The following is a 21,984-nucleotide window of genomic DNA, read 5'->3' as shown; positions in this document are numbered from 1 at the left end:
GTGCGAGGTGCTGGTGCCAGCTTGTCGGCAGCTGTTTCTCATCTTGTTTCCCATTATCTGTTTATGACTGAACAAAGCCCTGTTCTGGCAGTGAGATGTTGGTCTTTCACAACTGTTGCACAGAAAACAAGGCATGCTGGAAGCGTGTTTGTATTAAGAAAAGGTGCAGTGCGAGCCACAGAAATAGCTCGTATTGCAGAGGGATGTGCGACTAATTGGCATAAGGAATCAGTTTTCAGTAATGGATGCATATTATATGCTAATTGACACAACAACATCTGATTAGTAGTAGGTGAGAAGAGCAACAGATTTTCCCCATGGGATTTTTGTCTGTCTTCCAAACTGCAGAGGAAACCTGTGGTTCAGAAGCTGCAGAATTCCCTCGCAGTGATCCCGTTAGCTTTACTGCCTGCGTTTCTTACCCTCTGCTTGTCAATATGGCACAGAAACATATGCTGAAGCTCAGCCTTCGCGCTTTCTTACACCCTTATGACTTTGTTTAACGTCTGTTCCCTAAGGGCCGTGCTGAGGGCAGTGCATTGTGTCCCTTTGCTGCCACCAACCCGTGTGCCCTGCAGGACCCTGCGATATCACAACAGCTCTTCCAGGAAGCAGCAGCTCGACCTTTCTCAGCTCTGGCCTGGCAGCTGCTGCGTGTTTCCTTTCCGTGTTATGGATAGCTTCTGTATGAGGGAGCGGAAGGAGCGATGGCACATGCTTTGCTCTCTGTTTACAGCTGCAAAGGCTCTGGTTGGTCGCAGCTTCTGGTCCTGCACCACCCCTCAGTGTGCCTGACCTCGACTGAGCCGAACTTCATGTGAAGAATGAGCAGAAGGGGAGTGTGGTGTGTGCCTGTGGTGCAGGGGAACCGCAGACAGCTAAAAGCAGATAGATATTCTCCCCAGATAGAAACCAAAGATACTCTCTGATAACTAAATCACCCCCGACAGAAGAAACTCTTCTGTTGTGTTTGTCGTGCCGTGATCCAATAATTGCTCTCTGGCACTGTAAGGAAAGAATCTGAGCTCAATAAAAACTTCAGGCAGCTCCTCAGCGCTGTGTGAGCCAGTGATGCCAAAAGCAGTGCTTAATGGAGGGTGTCTCGGTTGCTTTGCGGCCTTGTTGAGGAGGAACAAGAGTTTCCCACTAAATGACATCAGTGCAGATTTGACCGTGGTTCTGCATAAGAGATGTTGTGTTCTTTTCCCTCCCTGCGTGGATCAGCTCCTGCCTGTGAATGTGAGCAATGCCAGGCATTCTTCCTTGCGGGCGTCATGGAGAGCTGAGGCTGTGAGCATAGCCATGCTAGCAGGTTGTTACTGTTGGAAGAAAGGATGGTAGTACTTGCTGTGCTATAAATTATAATCCAGCTGCTTCTACTTCCTCACTCCCTTTCTTTTTTGGCCTGCTTTGGAGCATTCGGTGTTTGTTCCTCAGGAGTTTGGTCAGTTCTTATTGTCTTCATTGGGATTTTGGGTGAGCTGTCTGAAGATACCGCCTTGTCTGTACCAGCACTCCTTCCTATCTCCAGGCCCCTTTAAGAGCTGGTGGCAGTGGGCTGAGGATGCTCTGGATGGAGCTAATAGCCTCCACACCATCTGTAAGGATTTAATGATCTTAGTTGCCTTACGGTCTACATTTAACAAGCCTCCTTCTTTTCTTTAGTTGGTCTTTCTCAAGCTGATCATGGGTTTCAATGTACTTTAAATCTTTGCTCATGCTGGTCTCACCTGCAGCCAGCTTCAGTGTCCTCAGAAGCCCTTTCCTACGTGCCCTCCCCATGCACAGCTGTCCTCGTTACCTGCTTTGTGTGGGTTATTTGCATCAAAGCCAGTCTTGCTGCAGATGCGATTCCTCTCTGTTCTCTTTCAGGCTGTGACTCCCTCTGACAGAAGCTCTGTGCTGCCCAGTGCCCCCAGGCTGCACTTCCAGTTGCTCAGCATTGCAGAGCTGCCGCCCTGTCCCAGCAGAGGGAACTGAGCGTGTTGTTACATTTCTCCACTTTAAGCCAAATATTTGCAACCTTGTTCATGTCAGGAAGAACAAATAAAGCTCTCTTTTGTCACTGGCTTATTCTCCAATGTTGTTTTCTGTTGGTGGGTTAGAAGAGCACACAATGGATCTCTCTCTTGCTCAGGTTAGGCTTTGTTTTGGGGGCAGTGGGTGCCACTTACCTGCGACATACCAGCCATCCAGACATGAGCACCTTCCTGACATAGTAATTTTCCAGCAGCTTTTGATGTGAACTTATCACTTGGTTTGAGTGGGGTTGCTCATAGAATGGAATCATAGAACCATAGAACAGCCTGGGTTGCAAAGGCCCACAGTGCTCATCCAATTCCAACCCCCTGCTGTGTGCAGGTCACCAACCAGCAGCACAGGCTGCCCAGAGCCACATCCAGCCTGGCCTTGAATGCCTGCAGGGATGGGGCATCCACAGCCTCCTTTGCAACCTGTTCCAGTGCAACACCACCTGTGGTTGTAAAACTTCCTCCTCAGATCCAACCTAAACCTGCCCTGTCTCAGTTTAACACCATTCCCCCTTGTCCTGTCTCATCTCTGCTCTCAGGCTGAAGTAGGAAGGATCCCGATCTCACAGCTCTGAGAAGATGGCTGTCAGACACAGAAGTGAATTACTCATCTCTGTGAGTGACTCTTCTGTTCTGTGACACTGTGCTAAATGTCAGTGCCGCATTCCCACCCAGCTGCAGCTGCTTCTTTCTGTGCAACCTCTATTGAGACTTCAGAACACCTCCAGACACTGCTGGGTTTGCCCGGCCTCACCCAGTGTTTAATTGCAACTTGTGCATTTTCCAGGGGAGAAGAAAAGTTATAAAGCTGTCACAGGTGAGCTGTGAGTCACCGCTTCAGGCAGGTGTGGCTGCAGATACTCTGAGCCTTCACTTAGAGACCAAGAAGTCATTACCTGCCTTCCAACAGCGGGGCATGTTCAGTGTGACAGAGGATTTATTCAAGCCTGAAATATTTCCTCCAGCTCATGTAGATGCTTCACGGGGCGGAGGCGAAAAGACAAGAAACGCTTCTGTTGGAAGAAAATAACGTTTGAGTTCTACTGTAAACACTTCAGTAAGAGGAACGCCTCATTTGTTTGAGCACAGCAATGTTCAGCAGAAAGCAGCGCTAAAAGGACTGGTGTGTAATGAGGAATGAAGGAAACAGCATTTTTTTATCTTGCTGCAGCTTTTCTATATAAAGGTGAAGAAGACCAGAATGAAGACAATGGCTTTTCTTTCCTTTTTCCCATTCTGATTGCTGGGAAGGATTTCCAGAGGGGAAAAAGACCAAAGAGCTGCATGGAGAGAGTCGGTGTCTGAATGGTAAACAAGATTAAGGAGCCCTTCCACTGATGTCTGCTGCAGGACATGCATGCTGTGGCAGCTCGGTGTGCTCTGTCTGCTCTCCAGTCTTTGATATGGGGAAGAGTGAAGTGAAACTCATAAATGTTTATTTTATGTTTATAACTTTATTTTTCTTTAAGGGAGTTAGGGCCAAACGAAGTGTTGAAACCCTTTCATGGATAGACAAGTGCGCTGCCTGCTCCTTGTCCAATAGAGCGATGCTGAGGTTGGTTGGCTTCCAGACTAATCACCCTGTTAAGGTGTTTGACAGCAAGAATTAAAACCATACAGAAACCAGCGTAAGAATGTTTAAGCTGCAGTGACACAACGGAACAAAAGCGGTGTTGAAATAAGTGAGGCTGACGGTGCTGGAGCCACGGCTGGTTGGAAGGCTCAGAGAGTGCCTGAAATGGCAGGGGATGGTGCTGACAGAACATGTGTTGTCATATGGGCTCTAGCAGCTGCAATTTTAAGTATCATCATAGAACCATAGGATGGCCTGGGTTGCAAAGGCCCACAGTGCTCATCCAGTTCCAACCCCCTGCTGTGTGCAGGGTCACCAACCAGCAGCCCAGGCTGCCCAGAGCCACATCCAGCCTGGCCTTGAATGCCTGCAGGGATGGGAGTAATTGTACAGTTCTTCAGTTTGAGACCTCTCTGCTCTGTGCACATCTTAGCACTGATGCTGTCCATAGAAGATTAAATCTCACACCTGTGGAAGTTGCTGTGTGTATTTTGGATAGCCCTGCTGCACCTCTGTGCAACTTCACAGCATGGAGGGTGGGCTGGGGCTGCTGGGCAGGTGAGGTGATGTACAGCCTCCATCTAATGCCGAGTGCTGTTGTGTTATCAGAGCACTGTGAGCCTCTCTGCTGGCAGCTGGTGAGCAGCTGGGGCTCTGCAGGGGGTGGTTGCACACCTGTGGAGATGCACAGTGCTCCCACTGGTGCTGGGGAGGATGGGATCATGCCTGGGCATGTTGCTGTGGTCCTTCAAAGTCCATACTGGCCAAAAAGCTATAAAATATACACACGTTTGAGGTCCTCCAGAACAGTAAAACACGTTTCTGTCATAGGAGAGTCAAGAAATGCTATTGATTATTTATGATCGTCACTGTTTGATCTGTAAAACTTGGCAGGGAATAGGTTTCCAAGCCTTTATGTGGGTCCAGGGCTCCAACCACGGCTCAGTTTTCCTGCTTGTACCTACCAGCTGAAGGAAGAACCTTTGCCTTCTGTCCTGCAGTGCTGAATGAAGCACTGCTGCTAAGCGTGGGTTTACCTTGGGAAGGAGCCATGGCAAACAATGGGCTGGAGAGAAGCGACACGGGCATCACTCTTATTTCAGTTATTTAACTACCCTGTATTCTTACCACAAGCTTATAAAAGGTTTACTGCCACTTCTTGATTGAGGTTTACTGATTGGGACGGAGTATTTCAGCTGTGCTGTTCTTCTCCTTGGTGGTGACGTTTCCAGCTGCTTGTTTGCTCACATGAATCACCATTTTGCTGCTGATGTCAATTCCAATAAGTGTTGCACAAGCTCAGCCGTGGTCCTCCTGCTTCCAGCACATCAGCAGCCGCTGTTGTCCTTGTTTTACAAACCCTCCATATCAAGGCTTGTTGTTACCTCGTGTGTATAATAAATACACGTTGAAGAGTCCCAGGGGAAGCCCAAATCCATCCCTTGAGGGTCCCAGCCTCAAGAATGATGCCAGGGGCTCGTGGCAGCCCAGGTCCCATGTGGCAATGTCTCATCAGCCTTCCCACACCAGAAGAAGCAGTAACGACCACAGCAACTCCTCTGTCTGCTTCTCAGGTCACAGAGAAACTTGCTTCCATTTTGGATTTGGATGCTCTGCCCCAAGCAAGCCTTGCTCAGGGTTGCTCTGTTCCCAGTATGATATAAACCTCTCAGCTATTCCCCTTCTAAATGCACCAAGTCTTGATCCCAAATCCAGCAGCAGGCCTCAGGCAATCTGACAGGAGCTGAAGAAGTGGGTGTTTCTCCTCTAATCAAAGCAATCTCTTCCCTTTGGGGGCTCTGGAGGTGTGGGAAGCGGCAGGGAGGGCTGGGCTTGCTCTGCCTGCTGGGAAGTCTCTTCCTGGAAGCTGTTTTTTGCTGGAAGTTGGGCTGCTTAGAATTCAGAGGAGCAAAACTGACTTTGAAGTGCAGAGCCACGTGCTGCATTCAGAGCAGGCGCTGAACTGGGGGAGAAGGTGCTGGTGTGGATGTGTGTGGAAAGAGCCATGGCAACGAGGCAGGTTTCAGTGCCTCCTGCCTGTGGGATGAAGGGAGAATTCTTGTTCCTGCCAGAGGAGCAGACTGGCAGGGTTGAGAAAGCTGCCGCCTCCCACCGTGGCTGTGGAAAGCTCATTGCTTCTGAACGGGGCGGGATTCTGTGTGGCATTCTGTGTCCCAGGATGATGCAAAATACCTCTATGTTCGAGTTCAGCCCTTCAGAAGATCCCTGCCTGAAAATGGCCTTGCAGCTCCCACGCAGGCAGTGGCTTTCTGCTGACTCTGCACTCCCCGCCGCCCCGTGGCCGTTCTGCTGAGCACTGGCAGATGTCGCTGAGATATGGAGAGGGCAGAGCACGGAACAACAACACGTGCACCAACAGCTGGAGCTGGCAGGAGGGATCGCCCGGGGCTGGGATGGATGGACCCGAGCAATCCCATCTGCAGTGGGGTGTGCAGGATGAGCCCAGTGCCTGGAACAGCCTGAGCACGGCCTGGGGCACGGGATGGGGAGGAGGTGGTTGGTTGGGTTAGATTTGCTCATCATCATTGCTTTTATAGCTGAGCTGATGTGGAGCCCTTACTGCTTGTTCAGAGCACTGACCTTGCCTTTGTGCCTTACCTGATCCGCCGCGGACACCGAGCTTTTCTCCCAGCCCTTCCAGTTCTGCTTATGGAGATCTGTTTGTCCTTCCGAACTGAGGCTGTGTGCTCAGAGTGCTGCACAGCCCGACAGTAACGGGGATGGATGCTACACCCTGACACCTGTGCAGCCGGATAGAAAATGCAGCTGGCTGCTGGCAATCAGGACGTAATGCTGATGCATTCCTCATCCTGAGCGCCCGTTTGTACCAATGTAACCCGCTTTAATCTAAATACATCACCAGCCGTGCCTTCCAGGATGTTATCTCTGCGTACCCAGCGGTGAGAACATTGCCAGCTGGACTGACTGCGTGGTTCACGGGTCGTATATTTACACTGATAAGGGGAATTTGGCTGAGCACCCTGTGGATCAGAAAGGCAGCACAAGGTTTTATCTGCGGACAGAGACTCTCAAATATTGATTGAGGCCGTAAGCATTATCAGTTGCTTTCATTTCAGCTCGGTGCTGGGCTGCAATGGAGATCACATACAGATGTGCTGTAATCCTTCAGACACGCACAGCGTTTCAAAGGACTCTTTCCAGAGTTCGACTTTGTAGGCAGATTTAGACCTTAGATTATTAGATATTGAACTATCGTGTTGTTAAAAGCAGCCTCTTTTTCTGCATAGCAATTTCGCACTTCTTTTTAAAGTGGCTTAACCGGTGCCGAACGATTGCACTTAATTTGCTCTGTTGCTAAAGGAAGAAAACTGTTTGCAGTTTAACTTTGCTCGCTGCACACGGTGCGACAGTATTGCTTTCTGCGTGCAATGGCGCCCCCTGCTGTCCTAATGGTACAACTGCAGCGGGGACGTCCAACCCGGCTCGAGGCTCTGCCTGCTTTGGTGCTGAGTTCCTGCCCCTCCTCTGAGATGCTGATCGTCAGCAAACTGACTTTGTTCCAAAGAGCAAAATAAATGCTCTGCAATTCAGAGTGCTTCGTGGGTTGTCTCTGTGGCTCTGCTTGGGTGCTGAGGTGGCGTTTCTTTTCCATCCATGGGAAGTGAAAAGGTTCTAAGGACTGAAATTTGCTTCTGAAATGGTTTCCTCTGGCTTGGCAGAGAGAAGGAATACAAGGAGGTTTCCCCAGCAGTTGTGAGGGACACCTGGCTGTGGAAATGGTTCCTCTCTGCCTCCTTCCCCAGCTCCTGGGGGACACACAGCGCCCACAGGGCAGAGCTCTGAGCTGGCAACCTGCCTCTCTTGGTTACAGTTTGCTTTGATTTCTGCACACCGATATTTGCTGCCTCATCCACTGGATTAAGTGGAGGCAAAGGAGCTCGATCAGCTCGAAACCAGCCACTGAAACCTGCAATGGGAACTTTTCTGCAGTTCCCACCAAAGCCGAGGGCTGAGAGAACAAATGGCCTCAGATGTGAGATTGCTTGGATCTAACAGAGCAGTGGATTTGGGTCGTTTGCATGCAATCATCTGGAAGGGCAAAGTGTGAGGAGCGGCCGAGGCTCTGGGTTTTGTTTGGCCCATAGCACAGCAGGAGTTCCGTGAATTTTCATTGTAGAAATGAATAGGAAACGCTTAAGACGGGAAAGATGCTCCCGATTTCTTGTTTTTTCAACCTTTCTCTTTAAAATCAAAGCCACCAACTCAGCGCTCGCTGGGAACGAAGAGCGGAGCTGCAATACCGGCGGGTGGCCACAAGGGGGCGCCATTGCACCTCCCGAGCAGCGGGTGCGGTGCGTTGCGGCCGGGCTTGGTCAGCAAAGGCCGCTCCTCCGGGTCACCGTTTTTCGTCTTTCTTTAAAGCGAAGAACTTGTTAAACGCGGTTTAAGCTGGAGCCATTTCCGAGCGTTTGCACGGAGTTTCCGGGCGGGATGCTGACGGGGGAAGCGCTTCGGTTGGGAGCTTACCCCCATAATTCAGCACTGAATGGGAAGTGCCCGATCCTCAGAGATACGCACCACCTGTGGCTCCCGGTGAAGCTGAATGATGAGGTTAACGCCGGGCTAATGCCTACGTGAGAGCGGCCGTGCGCTGCGACTCACCCCTCAGCTGCACGTATTGACCTCGTGAATCAATTGGCTGCGAGCATCTCGTACAGATGTGGCTGCTGCAGAGTCAGCCCAGGGCTGGGGATGGGCTCTGAGCACCGATGGAGCTGTGGGTGTCCCTGTGCATTGCAGGCGGTGCCACTTACAGGTCCTTCCCGACTCAAGCCATTCTACGCCGTGACTCCCCTCAGGCTGTGGCTGCCTTTCCCCGCTTTAATACGGTTGAAGACCTTCCTGTTGTGCTTCCCGTGTCCCGTAAGGGGACTCAGCGCTCCGTCAAACCCAATCCAGGTCTGGATGCGCAGCTCGGGGCGGCCGGGTTGGGCTGCTCGGCTCCGGGATCCGAGGAGGGATCGTGTTTGTAGCAGCTGTTCGTGACACCGTAAAAAAGCAATAAGAGCAGCGATCCAATGGAGGGGGAAAAAAAAGCCGTTTCCTTAAAGTATTTTTCTCATTAGCAATTTACAAAGATATTTCTTATTAGAAAGTGGAATTTTAAACCTCTACAAACTGGTTCTGGCTTTTAGAGCGGAGCAGCTGAGGGCTGATTAGTCTCTCCCATGCATCCGTAATGAAATATTAATTTGATAAAAGCTTTAATATAGATTTTTACAGCAGCTTATTTTTCCCCCCTTTCCCGTTTAATGTTTTAGAACTGGAAACGGTTCCCATCTGTAGGAGCAGATCAGAGCCCGACTTTCTGCCACCACGGCTGCTTCCTGCCCCTTCTTTGGTCTGCAGTTATGGCAGGGATTGGAAAGACTCAGCCACTTCAGCTCCTCTGTGCCACACAAGGCAGCAGAGCAGCAGGCAGTCAGTCTGTTTGCAGGCCCTGCAGAGGTGCATGAATCCTATTGGTTGAGCTTTCTCAAAGGGATCTGTGCCTGAAGGAGAGCAGCAGCAGAGCTTGCCCCAGAGCAAAGGTTGGATCTGAGGAGGAAGTTTTTCCCCCAGAGGGTGGTGACGCACTGGAACAGGTTGCCCAAGGAGGCTGTGGATGCCCCATCCCTGCAGGCATTCAAGGCCAGGCTGGATGTGGCTCTGGGCAGCCTGGGCTGCTGGTTGGTGACCTGCACACAGCAGGGGGTTGGAACTGGATGAGCACTGTGGGCCTTTGCAACCCAGGTCATCCTATGATCCTATGGTTCAATTAGATTTCCCCAGCAATCTGAGCATGAATGAGCCTCCAGCTCCACGTTTTGGTGTCTGGGGTGTGTGATCTCCAGCAACACCAGACTGTGATGCCCTGAAAGCAGAGCTGAGGAGGCTGTTGGTGTTCTGTGCATTTTCAGTCTTATATGAGACATCAGAAAGGAATCTTGCCAAAAGCGTTTGTATTTCTTTTCCCTTGTTTGCTCTCTCTCTGATATTCTTTTCTATACTTGTATTTAAAGGCAGCTCAGGTGCTGCTCAGGCATGAGCAGGTGGAGGGCATTGCAGCTGGAGAAGCACTGCTCAGCTAAGGAGCCCGGTGCTGCTCGGGGCAGCACAGCTGAGACCCATTAGCAGAGCCCATCCCAGCATGGCTGTGGTGGTGTTGGCTCTGGAAAGGAGAGATTCCTGTGCCCATCATGGAGGTGCTCAGAGCCACGGGGATGTGGCACTGGGGGGGTGGGCAGTGGGCACGGAGGGGCTGGGGGTCTCAGAGGTCATTTCCAGCACGAATGGTTCTGTGATTGAATGGCTCAGTGATGCTGCCATCATTTCCCAGGAGCAAAGCCCGGCACCTCCCTCTGCTTCCCCTCCTCAGGGAGCTGCAGAGAGCAATGAGGTCACCTGCCAGCCTCCTATTTCATGGACGCACAGAATCATAGACCCGTGGAATGACTTGGGCTGGATGGGACATTAAAGACCATCTATTTCCAACCCCTTACAGTTCATCTAGTTTTGCAGCCTTCTCTCCTCCAAGGAGAGGCTGAGGAACATTGTGTTGTTTAGCCTGGAGAGAAGCTGGTGTGTTGCAGTGAAGCAGCCGGCTCGGCTCAGCTCCTGCAGAGCCTGGCACTGCTGGGCAATTGGCTGTGAAATTCACCCCTCTGTCGCACAGAGCGGCACACTGAGCACTGCTCTGCTCAGCACATGGACACGCAGTGGATTCCTTCTGTCAAATTAACATCCACTGCTGCCCCGAGGAGGTGCTGCTTTGGTGCCTGGTTGATTGTAACGTCTGTTGTTATGGTAGATTCATTCACCCAGGAAAGGCTTTATAACATACTTGTATTCTTTATTTCCAGCTTGAGTGAGGAAAGCAGTGGAGGAGGAGGAGGAGGGCTGGGGTGGGCCCTCCCTGCCCCATGGCACTGCCCAGCTCTGTGCACACTGTGATGTGTGGGCATGGGGCTGTCCCACCAGGGAGGAACACCTACTTTCCTGTTCTTGAATATCTCATGTCCCATTTGTCATTCATTACCCTACCTGCACATTGTGCTGGGGTATATGCAAGAAAAGAGAGAAAAGAAGCATTGGCTGTGCCTCCCCCCTCGTCAGGTCCCAGCTCTGTGGCTGTGTGGTTAATGGATGTGTGCAGACAGCTGTCTTGTTCACTTCCACTCGTGCTCTTCAGGCTGCGGCTCATGGCCTTTCTGGGAAGGGATGTGCACAGAAATGTGATTCCTGTCTCCCTCCTTGGCTCTTTCAGTGACCTTCGCTAACTCAGGAGCTGCTGTATCAGATAACCATCAGTTTTCAACAGGGTCTGGGAAGGACATTTTTGTCTCTCAAGCAGCAGTGGTTGAGTTCCCCCTTTAATCTTCTATTAATGTTGCACGTTGGGAATTTCCTCCTTTGAACTCAGCTGTTAGAGACAAATTCATCTTATTGCATTCATCCGCGGTGTTCTCCTGAAGTGGGGCATTCAGCTGCTCTGAATATTGGTACTTTCTTTCCTTTGTGCAGACCCACTTTTCTCTTTTCCTGTATGTTGAGCCTCCTTGTTTTGCCAGAAACCTTCCATTTCTGGACATGAGCATGAAGGGATTCCTGGTTTTTAATATATGAAGAGGCTTCCCAAGGCCTGATGGAGAATGGGTGGGCACTGGAAAGGGGCTGCGTGGGGAGCGGAGGAGCCCCCATCCCTGGGGGTGTTTGGGAGCCCTGGTGCTCAGGGACGTGGCTTAGTGGTGGATGTGGGTTAAGTGATGGTTGGGCTTGAGGGTGTTAAGGGCTCAGCTGTCCCATGGCCGTGTGCCCTCTGTGCTGTGCTGTGCTCCTCACTCTGCTCTGTGTGCTCTCACTGTGCTTTCGCCTTCTGCAGAAGCACCTGAATCTTTCTGCTTATACTTTTTATTCTGAGACAACATCAGTATTTGTTAGATGCAATTATGAGGAATGACGGATGTGCTGCTCGTGGGATGGGAGTATGAAGGATAACATTAAGGCACAGGCCTGTTCTTAGTGAGAGAGAGGAGACACAAACTAACTGGCCTGAAAACCCCTCTTCCAGATCAGAATCCTGTAACAAACAGGAAGCATTTTGAGTGCTGGCGCGATGTGGAGCTGACACCTTGCTCAGGGATATGGGTGGACAAGGGGAATAAATGAGAGCTGAGAGCATCCTGCTGCTGCTTCTGCATGCACGTTTCTCTGATGCTCAAATATGGTTTTGTTGGTGCGAGCTCAAGGTTAAACCTTCCATTACACAGAATTAGCTGGTAAGAGACAAAGGGCATTGATCAGCAGGGATAAGGGGTGATACATTTCACAAAGCGCTTTCAGTTACAGTACCTGGAAATAGATCAATATTTTCTATTTGCCTTTGCTCTAAGCTTATTTTCCTTCATCGCTGAAGAGATGCTCACTTGTGTCTTCTACCAGAACATTAAGCTGTTCTCTCCTGATAAACTGCAATACAAACACCGGTGCTTTCCAGGAGCTGCTCTATCATGCAGGAACCCATCTGTCCCTCTGATAAACAGAGAAATCCCATCGATGTCACAGCTCACCACTGAGCCGACCATGGAAAGGCTGGGTTGGAAGGGTCCCTGTGGACCACCTGCTCCCTCCCTCTGCCCAGGGCTGGGTGTCCCACGGCTGAAGTTTTGATATTCCACATTGATGGTTTGGAGAGTTAGAGACGTATGTTGGAACTTTTGAGAAATCAAATGGCAATTATGGCAGTTGTGGCTCTAGGGGATGTGTTGGTGGGCATGGGGAGGGGCTGGGCTTGGGGGCTCCAATGATTCAACATCGTGCTGTTCCACCATGGCACAGCACCTGGTTTTGGGCAGCTGGGGCAGCAGGTGATGGCCCGGCCCCAGGTCCTGTGCCTGCCTGTTCCCAGGGCTGCGTGGAGCTGCATCAATGTGATACAGCAGCATCCAGGGTGTATTTGTATGTAAGCCGGGTTTCCAGCTCCCATATCAGTAAGCACTGCAATTTCTTACTCAATTGTGTACATGTTTAGTGAGTCAAAGACAGATCTATTCACAGTCGTGTTTCTGTTCAGCTTCGCGGCCTCAGCATGTGTAAGTCCTGCACAACACTGTTTAAAAGTTTCTACAAAACCATTTCTTTCTGTATTCTTTCTGTTCTCTTTAGCTGAAGGCTTCTACCGAACAAGAGGAAAGCTGTAGATGCTTTTCTGGTGACATTTGGCTCTTTAAGCCTGGTTTCAGGCCATTCAGGTGCACAAACACCAGTTCTGGCTATGGGCTGGGGTGCTGCTGGGGGTCATTGCCCACAGCTGCTCCCATAAGGCCTTATGGGAAGCTGAGGCACTGTTTGATACATATTTGCACCAACAAGTATTATTTGATTTACTTGAGAAGACGGTCTTCCTTTTCAACACAAATCTCTCAGTGTTTTGAGGAGAAAAACCTTTATGTGTTGCACCTGTTAGAGCTGAAGTTTACTAACGTGACTTGAGAACAAGCTTTATGCTGCCAAAGAGGCATCCAAACCCAAACACAGAAATAAACCTACTTCAGTATATATTAATGGCAAGGGAAGACAGAGCTGAAACACCCACCTGTGGGCAGCACAACGAGCTCTGAAGCCAACAGCACTGAAACTCACCTGAGAATCTCTGTTGGTGTTGATGGAGTGGTGGCACTGCCTATATGGGAGTCATGGCTTCAGCTTAAACTAACAGTAATGTCCATTAAGAAGCTGGGCACGCATGAAATGAGCTCGACGTTGTGCTGTAAAGCCATGGGAGTTTGGCTGTTCTCCAGAGGAGCAAAGAGGGTAGCGGTGCCTCTGGTGCTTTCCTTCCAATGAAAAGCATTTGCTGCCAGCCATGGCCTTGGAAACAAAGCTCTGTGAGAGCTGAGAGCTGCTCCAGAAAACACTGAGCTTTGTAAAGCTGTAGAGATGAGTGCAAACTACAACAGATAGAGCAAACTGAATAATGCAAACAGAAAGATGGCATTTCCCCACAGGGAGGGGAAGCAGATGGAGCTTACACAACCCATGGAAACAGAGAGATGCGCACACTGAGTTTGATCCAACTCTGCTGATGTCACCCAGATTTTCCTTTTGACTTCCGAAGTGGCAGATCTGGTCCTTCCAAGGCTTCTCCTCTTTGTTTGGGTTTAGAAGAAAGCATCTTTTTTGCCAACTACTCTGTATTATTTGAGGAGGGGCTGGTTCTGGTGTATGATGGACACGTTACGTCCAGGTTGATCTTTCTCTTCTGTTGTGAGCTATTTCTTGTTTTCAAAGAGGTGACACCCACAGCCCAAGGACCTAAAGTACCTTGGGGTTGTGGGGCAGCCTCTTGTGACACAGTGTGTTGTAGAGGTCTCTTCACTCTTAAAAAGGAGAAAAAGGTATAAATGTACTCAAGGTCAAACTGGTCGGCAGTGTCACGGAAAGCCAGGAGAAGCAGGGGACTGTGTGGAATGGAGAAACCCATTTTTAGGCACTGCTTCCAGCCTTGGTGTTACCTGTGGGCAGCCTGGATGGCCATCAGCTCCAGGTGAAGCCTTAAATCCTCTCCTTTCCTTTCTTGCTTCCTTGCTCTCCCTTGTTCTCCCCACACTTTTGCTCTCTTTTCTCACTTTTCACCCTTTCTTCAGAGCCGGTACAAGAAATAAAGAAAAAAACACAGCGTTTGTGTTACTGCGTTCAGAGTGTTGGCTCCAAAGGAACTGGCTGTATAGGAAAGTTATTTTTAAAGGCTATTTATTTCGGTTGTTATTGTGGATGTTCTCCTGCACATCCAATTAAAAACCACGCTTCGTGTAATTTATAACCCCCCAAAATCAATTTCATCTGCGAGCATTTTGTGTTTGGTATCTTAGCATTAGGTGTGAGACTTGGCAGGCGAGGTGATGGGAAACCATGGCAGCAGCAGTGATGGTGCTTTATGAGGGGCTGGGGTGTTTGTTTCTAACCATTAGACCAGGCTGCCCAGAGCCACATCCAGCCTGGCCTTGAATGCCTGCAGGGATGGGGCATCCACAGCCTCCTTGGGCAACCTGTTCCAGTGCGAGTCTGAGAGGTTTCAGAATCTGCCGTCAGCTCAGGCCAGCTTGGCACCTCTTCCATCAGAACATTTTTTGCCTTGGTTTGTACACCGTCTTTTTTCTGTACATAAATGATACCTCCCTGCCCATCCAGTTTGCACCTCCGGTGCTGCTTTTAACATCCTGATGGTAAAAATAGCTGAGAACCTCCTGTTGATAAAAGACCTAAAAAAGAGCTGCAGTGGGAGTGCGACTGCCCCATATTTGCTTAATTAAAACGGGAACATTTCCTGTTTCAAGCCCTTTGTGGTTCTGTTTCTTTCCTTCCCAAACACCAAACTTCCAGCATTAGAAACACACCATAAGAAGCACACATCTCAGCTGCTCTCACGAGTGGGGATGTGCCCAGCACTGAGCACCACAGGGCAGTGCCCCACTCCCACCTGCCCCTCTGCTGGTGGTGGCAGAGCCTTTCTCTAAGGTCCCAAACTGTCCCTTGGTAATATAGCTGATTTTCACCCAGAAGGTGGTGACACACTGGAACAGGTTGCCCAAGGAGGCTGTGGATGCCCCATCCCTGCAGGCATTCAAGGCCAGGCTGGATGTGGCTCTGGGCAGCCTGGGCTGCTGGTTGGCGACCCTGCACACAGCAGGGGGTTGGAGCTGGATGAGCACTGTGGGCCTTTGCAACCCAGGCCATTCTATGGTTCCATGATTCTATGATTGTATGATACGTAATCTGGCACCTGGCCCCAAATCAGCTGACCCCCCCCCCCCCATTAGCACAGGGCTGGGGAGCCTCGCAGCAAGTGATCCTAACAGGAGGCAGCACTTGGCAGTCTGTTGGAGAAGCGCTGCAGATTTGCTGTCACAGTAGCTGACTGCAGCTCTCCTTGCCAGCATCTTGCTACCCAGATGGTTCTTCAGCTGCAGCTGCATTGAAATGGGAGCCCAGGTGGCTGCAAAGCATCTCAGAGCAGAGGGGTTGTGAGGCTGAGGATCTGCCTGGTGTGCCCAATGCTGGGCTGGCCTGGTGCTCCATCAGCTGCCCAGAGATCTGGACTGGTGCACACACACACCAGTGCTGTTTTGGCAGCTTTTTAGGGTGAGATGTGAATGGTGATGAATCTGATGTGAAAGCATCAGATCCCATGGCAGACTTCAGCACGCTTCAGCAGGGGGGGTGGGCAATAAAACTGTTCAGCCACAGAGAAATCAGTAATATGGTAATAAGAATAAATAAGGTCTGAGGCTTCAAAAGGAGAATTCTGTGTTTCAAGTCGGAAACCCACGTCTGGATGATAGGATCGTCAAGGGGACTTTTAAGGTTTCCTTCCTGCATTTCTCCTGTACCCACACATTCCTGCAGAGCACCGGTGCTGAGCTGCAGGGCAGGGGGAGCAGGGGATGCTTCTAAGGAAATGGGATTTCTGTCTTCTGAGTGTTTTCAGTCATCAGCTTCAGATGAGTCATTTTCTTATGACAAACTGTGATGCTATTAATGACACCACAGAGTAGAACAGGAACCATTGGTCCTCCTTGTGCTCGGAGAGGAAGAAAATGAGTCCTTATGGTACAACATGAGGGAACAACATGGGCAGGGCTGCAGGGCACTGCTGCCACAGCAGAGCTGGGCTGCACGCTGTCACACGTGGCTCTAATGGCAGCATCAACTCAAGCATCGCTGCAAAGAGAGACGGTCACATCACTCAGCCAATTCCTTTGGAGGAAAATTGCAAGTTTCAGCCTGGGGACTGAGGAACAAAATCAAACAGCTTGACTGCAAATCTAGGAAATAGGCATTACGAACAGAAATGCTCCCAAGTTGTTGAAAATACGTGGTTTTACAACAACAGAGGAGTTTCCCCCTTCATTTACATTACAGGACAGTGACAGAACTTTTGTGCCTTGGGTCTTCTGCTGGAGCTGCAGTCTGGGAGAAACCCCATTGTGCCATCATAGGCACCTTTCCTCTTCACTCAGTTTTTTTTCCTCTGATTTAGAGAAGTTTGGCTGGTCAGACATTTTCCTGCATGGTGTAATAATTACGTGAGGACACACATGGTGCCTGCCATTATCTTAACGTCATTTACTTTTGAATATGGTCACATGTTCCCTTCTTTGGCATTCTACAACTAATCTGAAAGAAAACCAAGGATGGCTCTATGGAAGGAGATAGACTGAGCACCCTTCCAGCAAGGTGCATTAAATCAGAATTGAATATTGTCTTTATTCTCCAGTATCTCGTATGACAAAGCCTTCTCTCTGCTGCTCTCGGGAGAACAGGCATTCATTCCAGTCAGGTCTTCCTCCTGCTCTCTCCAGCCCAATATATTATAAGAGTTCCAGAAATAATGAGGGGAGACTCTTCTATCTGCAGAGAAAGACAACGCAGCAGGAAGAAATGGCCATAGGAAATTTGTCAGTAGGGCAATTTCCAGCTAAGGAACACAGTCATATTAATCTGTGATCTGACATCCAAGCGCAGTTGCTGCTTTCTCACTGTTCAGCACTGCGTGTCCTGGGGCTGTTATGGATTTAATGCTCGTGTCTTTGAAAAACCAAAGAGAAACACGGTAAGTGTAGAGATGTCACAGACGTGGGGCCTTTGTGAAGGTACATCCACTCATCCCTGCTCTGGGATCTCCCAGCTGTGCACATTGTGCAGATTCAGCTTTGCGATCTCCCCTCTCTCAGGTTCACAACAGCGTAACCTTAACCCAGGAGGGACCGACTCTGTTTATTCAGATGTTAAACTCATCTGTTTCATCAGCAACAAACATTTGGACAAAAATTAATTCCTAGAAATCATTTCCTACGTGAAAGCATTTGTTTAAACCCAGAGACTGAGCCAAGCCAAGCATGGCGGCGACTGATTGGGACTAACGTTAGTTTTCAAAGTTGAGGAACATTTTGAGCCTAATCCTCCCAGTATTTACTCTGCATCCCATAGGGCTGTTGGCCCTCGGGAAGGCTTAACCCTGCAGGAATTTCTGCAGTGCTCGGAGAATAACTCTCCTGTTCACACTCTCCTTAATAACGTGGGCAGCGATGCAGAAGAGTAGGATTATTCCAGACAGCTCCCAAGAAAATGCTTGTACATGCTAATGAGGAAAAACTGAAGCAGTGGCGTTGCTCAGTCTGGAGGCAAGAATCCCAAGGAGAGACACGAGAAGTCTTTGATTATGAAGAAGCAAATTACACAGAGCAAAGCGCTGCGCCGCTACCCACGTCCACTCAGGGCAGGGCGAACCTGGATAGACTTGCAGTTCAGAGAAGGAGGATTCTGAGGTTATTAATAAATGATTTCTGATGTATTTAAGGCACTGGCACACATCAGTCACAGGGCTGCAGCTCTCTGTCACTGCCTGCAGAGTGGGCTGGGAAACGCAGGTCTGTACAGCCCCAGTGAGGATGTGGGGCTTTGGGAATGGAGGTCCCTTTTGTCCCTTGTCCTACTGATATCCAACAAGTTTCTCCTCATTTTTGCCATATGTTTAGTGATTAAATGTGATCTGAGACTAAACGATCCTTAAGTCATGTCAGTCTTAATTAATGAAGATATGGGACAACTCCATGAGACAAGAGTGTACCGATAACTGCCACAAATGTTACAGCATTCAAAGTTCATTTTTGCAAACACCCTCCCACCTTTAACTGCTCGTTTTATTTGGCTTCCTTTCTTGAAAGTATATGAGGTAAATTGGTGCTTTATACCTTCCTGGAATGGCTGCCCCAGGAACAACCATTTCCCCGTGGTTCTTGAGGCTCACCTGAGAATGATGGTGAAATGATGATGATGATAATGATGAAAATAACTATAAAACAGTGCAAAGGGAATTGTTCTGCTGAATGTCTTACAGGGAACAGGTTTGAGGTACACCCCAGAGTTCTGCAGCACCTCGAGGAAGGCAGCAGCTGTGCTGAGCATCTCTTACACAGATTTGTTTGGCTGGTAGGAAGAAGGTGGAGTGTGTGAAGAAAACATCCAGAACTGCAGGAAAAGCACTTTGCAGTTCCTGAAGGTCCGAGCTGATGAAAGAAGAGCCACAGTAACTTCAGATGCAACAAGATCAGGGGGTTTGGAGTGGGCTGTGCCCCAGAGGGTGGTGGACATGGCCCTGAGCTGCCAGAGCTCGGTGAGTGCTGTGACACTGTGCTCAGCCATAGGGTTTGGGGTTAGGTGCTGCTGTGTGGGACAGGGGCTGGACTCAGTGACCCCTGTGGGGCCCTTCCAGCTAGATCCTATGATTCCACACCTCTTAGTAAAGGAAGCAAGGCAAAAAGATCCGCACATCTGAACAACCTCTGAAACTGCTGAACTCAAATGGAATAATTGGACATGCTCCGGCAGTCACCGGTCGTGATGGAGGGAATATGTATAGCACAGCTTATGCAAAGCTCCTTCGTCTGAAATGAAGTCAGACTCCTTGGTTAGCACAGCACAGCCCTGCCTGCAAAGAAGGCTGCGGCAATGTTGGGCTGCAATCTGCCATTTGTCCCCCAAGAGCCCTTGTTATGTGCTGTCATCTATTTGCTGACTCTGAGCACACAGCTTGAGGGCCAAACCTGCGTGACAGTCTCTGAGATCCTGCTGAGACCTTCATGTCACTGGGATACATGTGAGGTAATGGAGCCTCCATTCAGTTAATCTTCTGTTTCTGCGAGAGGTTTTTTTTTGGAAGTTTCTGTAAAAGGGACAAAATAGGTTTTGTGATTGAATTTCCTCCATCCTTGCCTCCTCTGGCTCAGCAATCAGCCCAACGAGGAATCCATCCTGTATGGATGAGAAGCAAACTGACAGTAGTAAATACATCTAAGGCACAACAGCACCTGGCGGGTCTGTGATGCAGTTATCTGGTCTTACTGGGAGATTAGTTTTAGTTTATTCAAAGAAGAATTCGTTACATCAGATCAGTTGGTGTCAGTGGCTGCCCTGCAGATTAGTGGCAGACTGCACTCAGGTATTTGGAACTTCATCTGGTGTTTTACTCCCTACCACAGACAGGAATATGGGTACAGGGGGATTTGATGGAGAAAGATACATTTCCAACAAACCAGAGCTCCTGCAAAGACCCCGTTATCCCTGTGCTGTTCCTTCCTGGAGGAGCTGCACACCAAGTTTGGTGCCCATGTCAGAAAATGCTGCCTCTCCCCCCATCACTGCCCCCTCCCCACCCGGTGCCCCATGGCTATGGGGGCTGGGAGCCATGCTGGACACGTCCTGCAGCTCACAGGGAACCCTTTGCTGCTGCATTCCCTACTTCTTGGCTGAGGGTCCAGCAGGTGGAGCAGAGCCCAATGCTGTGCCATGGGCAGCCCAGAGAGCCACCCTGCTCGTCCTGAAGTTACATTTCTTTCTCTCTCTTTTTCTTTTTCCCTTAGTTAAATGACTGCTGCAGGTCCATCACTTTGGATGCATTATTTTTATGGTCTATAAACCAATAACAAGTCAATAATTCCTTGATATACTCCTTGTTTGCACTGCAGCTACCACGTCCTCCACAAATCCAGACCCAGTTAAGCTGAGGCCCCAGAACCTGCCCCAGCTGCAGTGCGTTAGAGCCAGCTGAGCATGGAGAGATGGAGCAGTGCTGCAAGGAGAACTCGTTACAAACAGGTGAGCTGAGAGGAAGGAGGCTCATGGGTAGGTGGTGTTCAGACGGGGGGTTGGTGTGGTGAGATTTAGTGGGGTGCATTTGGCAGAGTGCTGTAGGCTTTATTTTCTATGAAGTCTTGAAGAAGACGGAGCTGAAGCTGTTTGCTTTATGCTATGCTCAGTGGAGCCCAGCCTGCAGGAGCAGGTAAGTCTTATCACAGCCCTTTGTCCTCATTACCTAATCTGAGACTTCTTACTGCTGATTAAGCTCTACCACTGAGGGTTCTGTGCTGTTTGAGCTGCTTTGCTTGTTTGTTGCTGGGCTGAGGCTTTCCTAAATGTTTAATGTAGTCATGAACATCCATGTGTGGAAATCTCTCTGGGCAGCAGGTTTCCAACACAACAAAATCTATTTCAATAAAGGCTTTCCCTCATCACTGTTAGCAGCTCCCACATATTGCAGTAGGACATGAGAGTCCAAGAGCACCACAGAGCCTTGCATCAAGCCTGCAGTCATTTCTCTCATTGTGAGTCTGGCAGCGCCAGGTCAGCAGTACTAACTGTGCTTAAAGAACAAAAGGCAGCCACCACCCATCCCATCCCATCAGCTGGTGGTGGCTGTGCTGGTGTGGGGGCTGGAAGGAATTACCCCTCTGCTCCGACTGGAAACATATGTTGGCATAGAGCTGGGTGCAAGAATTGCTCAGTTTTGGGGCTAATGAGAAGACTGAAGTGAGAACAGCAGCATTGCTCTTAAGCAATGGTAGTAGTTGAAAGAGAAGGTAATTAAAATGTGATGTTCTGCACACAGAAATGAGCACTTGTGGCTTGTTTCTCAGGGCTGGTTGAAGTGAGGCTGTGCTGAACCAGCCATGGATTTGGTGCTCTGCTTCTGGGGCCTCTTTCAAAGAAGGGATTTTGAGTTTCAGTCCGATTATCAAAGAATTGATTCCTTTTTGTCTTGGGCAGATAAATGATCAACCTTTTAAGTCAGGCTATCTGAGAGACTCTAGCACTATCAGTGTGCAGCAAGGCCTCTGTTACTCCAAAGCACAGCAGCGTCATTTTATCTCCCATCTACTTTTCAGGCGTTTTTACCCTGAAGTCTGTTTCTCTCAGTTTATTTCAGTGGTTTTTGGAGACAGAGGTTGAAATGGGAGTGGTGGAATTGCAGCTGGGTGCAGTGTGATCCTGTGCTGGGAGATGTGTCCTATGGATAACATACAAGAACTGCTGCTGCTGGTGGTATTGCATGATGTTCAAGAGCACATCAGGCAGCTGTGCAGTGCGGAGGGGCTGTGATTTGGCCAGCAGCCTCACTGCACATCTTTGTGTTGATTAAACACTGCACCATCTGACGGTGCTCTGAGGCAGAGGCTGCGTAACCTCCTTTGATTGCTGCCCATCTTGTAATGATGTGAGTGTAAACTATCAGTTTATAAAACTGAGATAAAGAAAACAGATGGGTGTAATTATGCTGAGTTTGTGGGAAATATTGAATAATATAGATTCTGTGGACTGGGTTAGGCTGTACAGCAATTAAATTTTAGCTTAGCGTAGCTGAAACAAAAATTATTATTATGGATTGGAAAAGGGAGCAGTTCTTTATGTTGCTGGCAAAGGGGGAGCAACTAATTCAAATGCTTTCACAAGGAGCACTTCTAAATAGTTTTCATCCAATATAATTCCAATTGGAATTACTAATAAATACTCTTTGAGCTGTAG

The sequence above is a fragment of the Excalfactoria chinensis genome, chromosome 6 (genome assembly GCF_039878825.1).
Source record: "Excalfactoria chinensis isolate bCotChi1 chromosome 6, bCotChi1.hap2, whole genome shotgun sequence".
In the NCBI taxonomy this organism is placed as follows: Eukaryota; Metazoa; Chordata; class Aves; order Galliformes; family Phasianidae; genus Excalfactoria; species Excalfactoria chinensis.
This window is presented reverse-complemented; position numbering follows the sequence as displayed.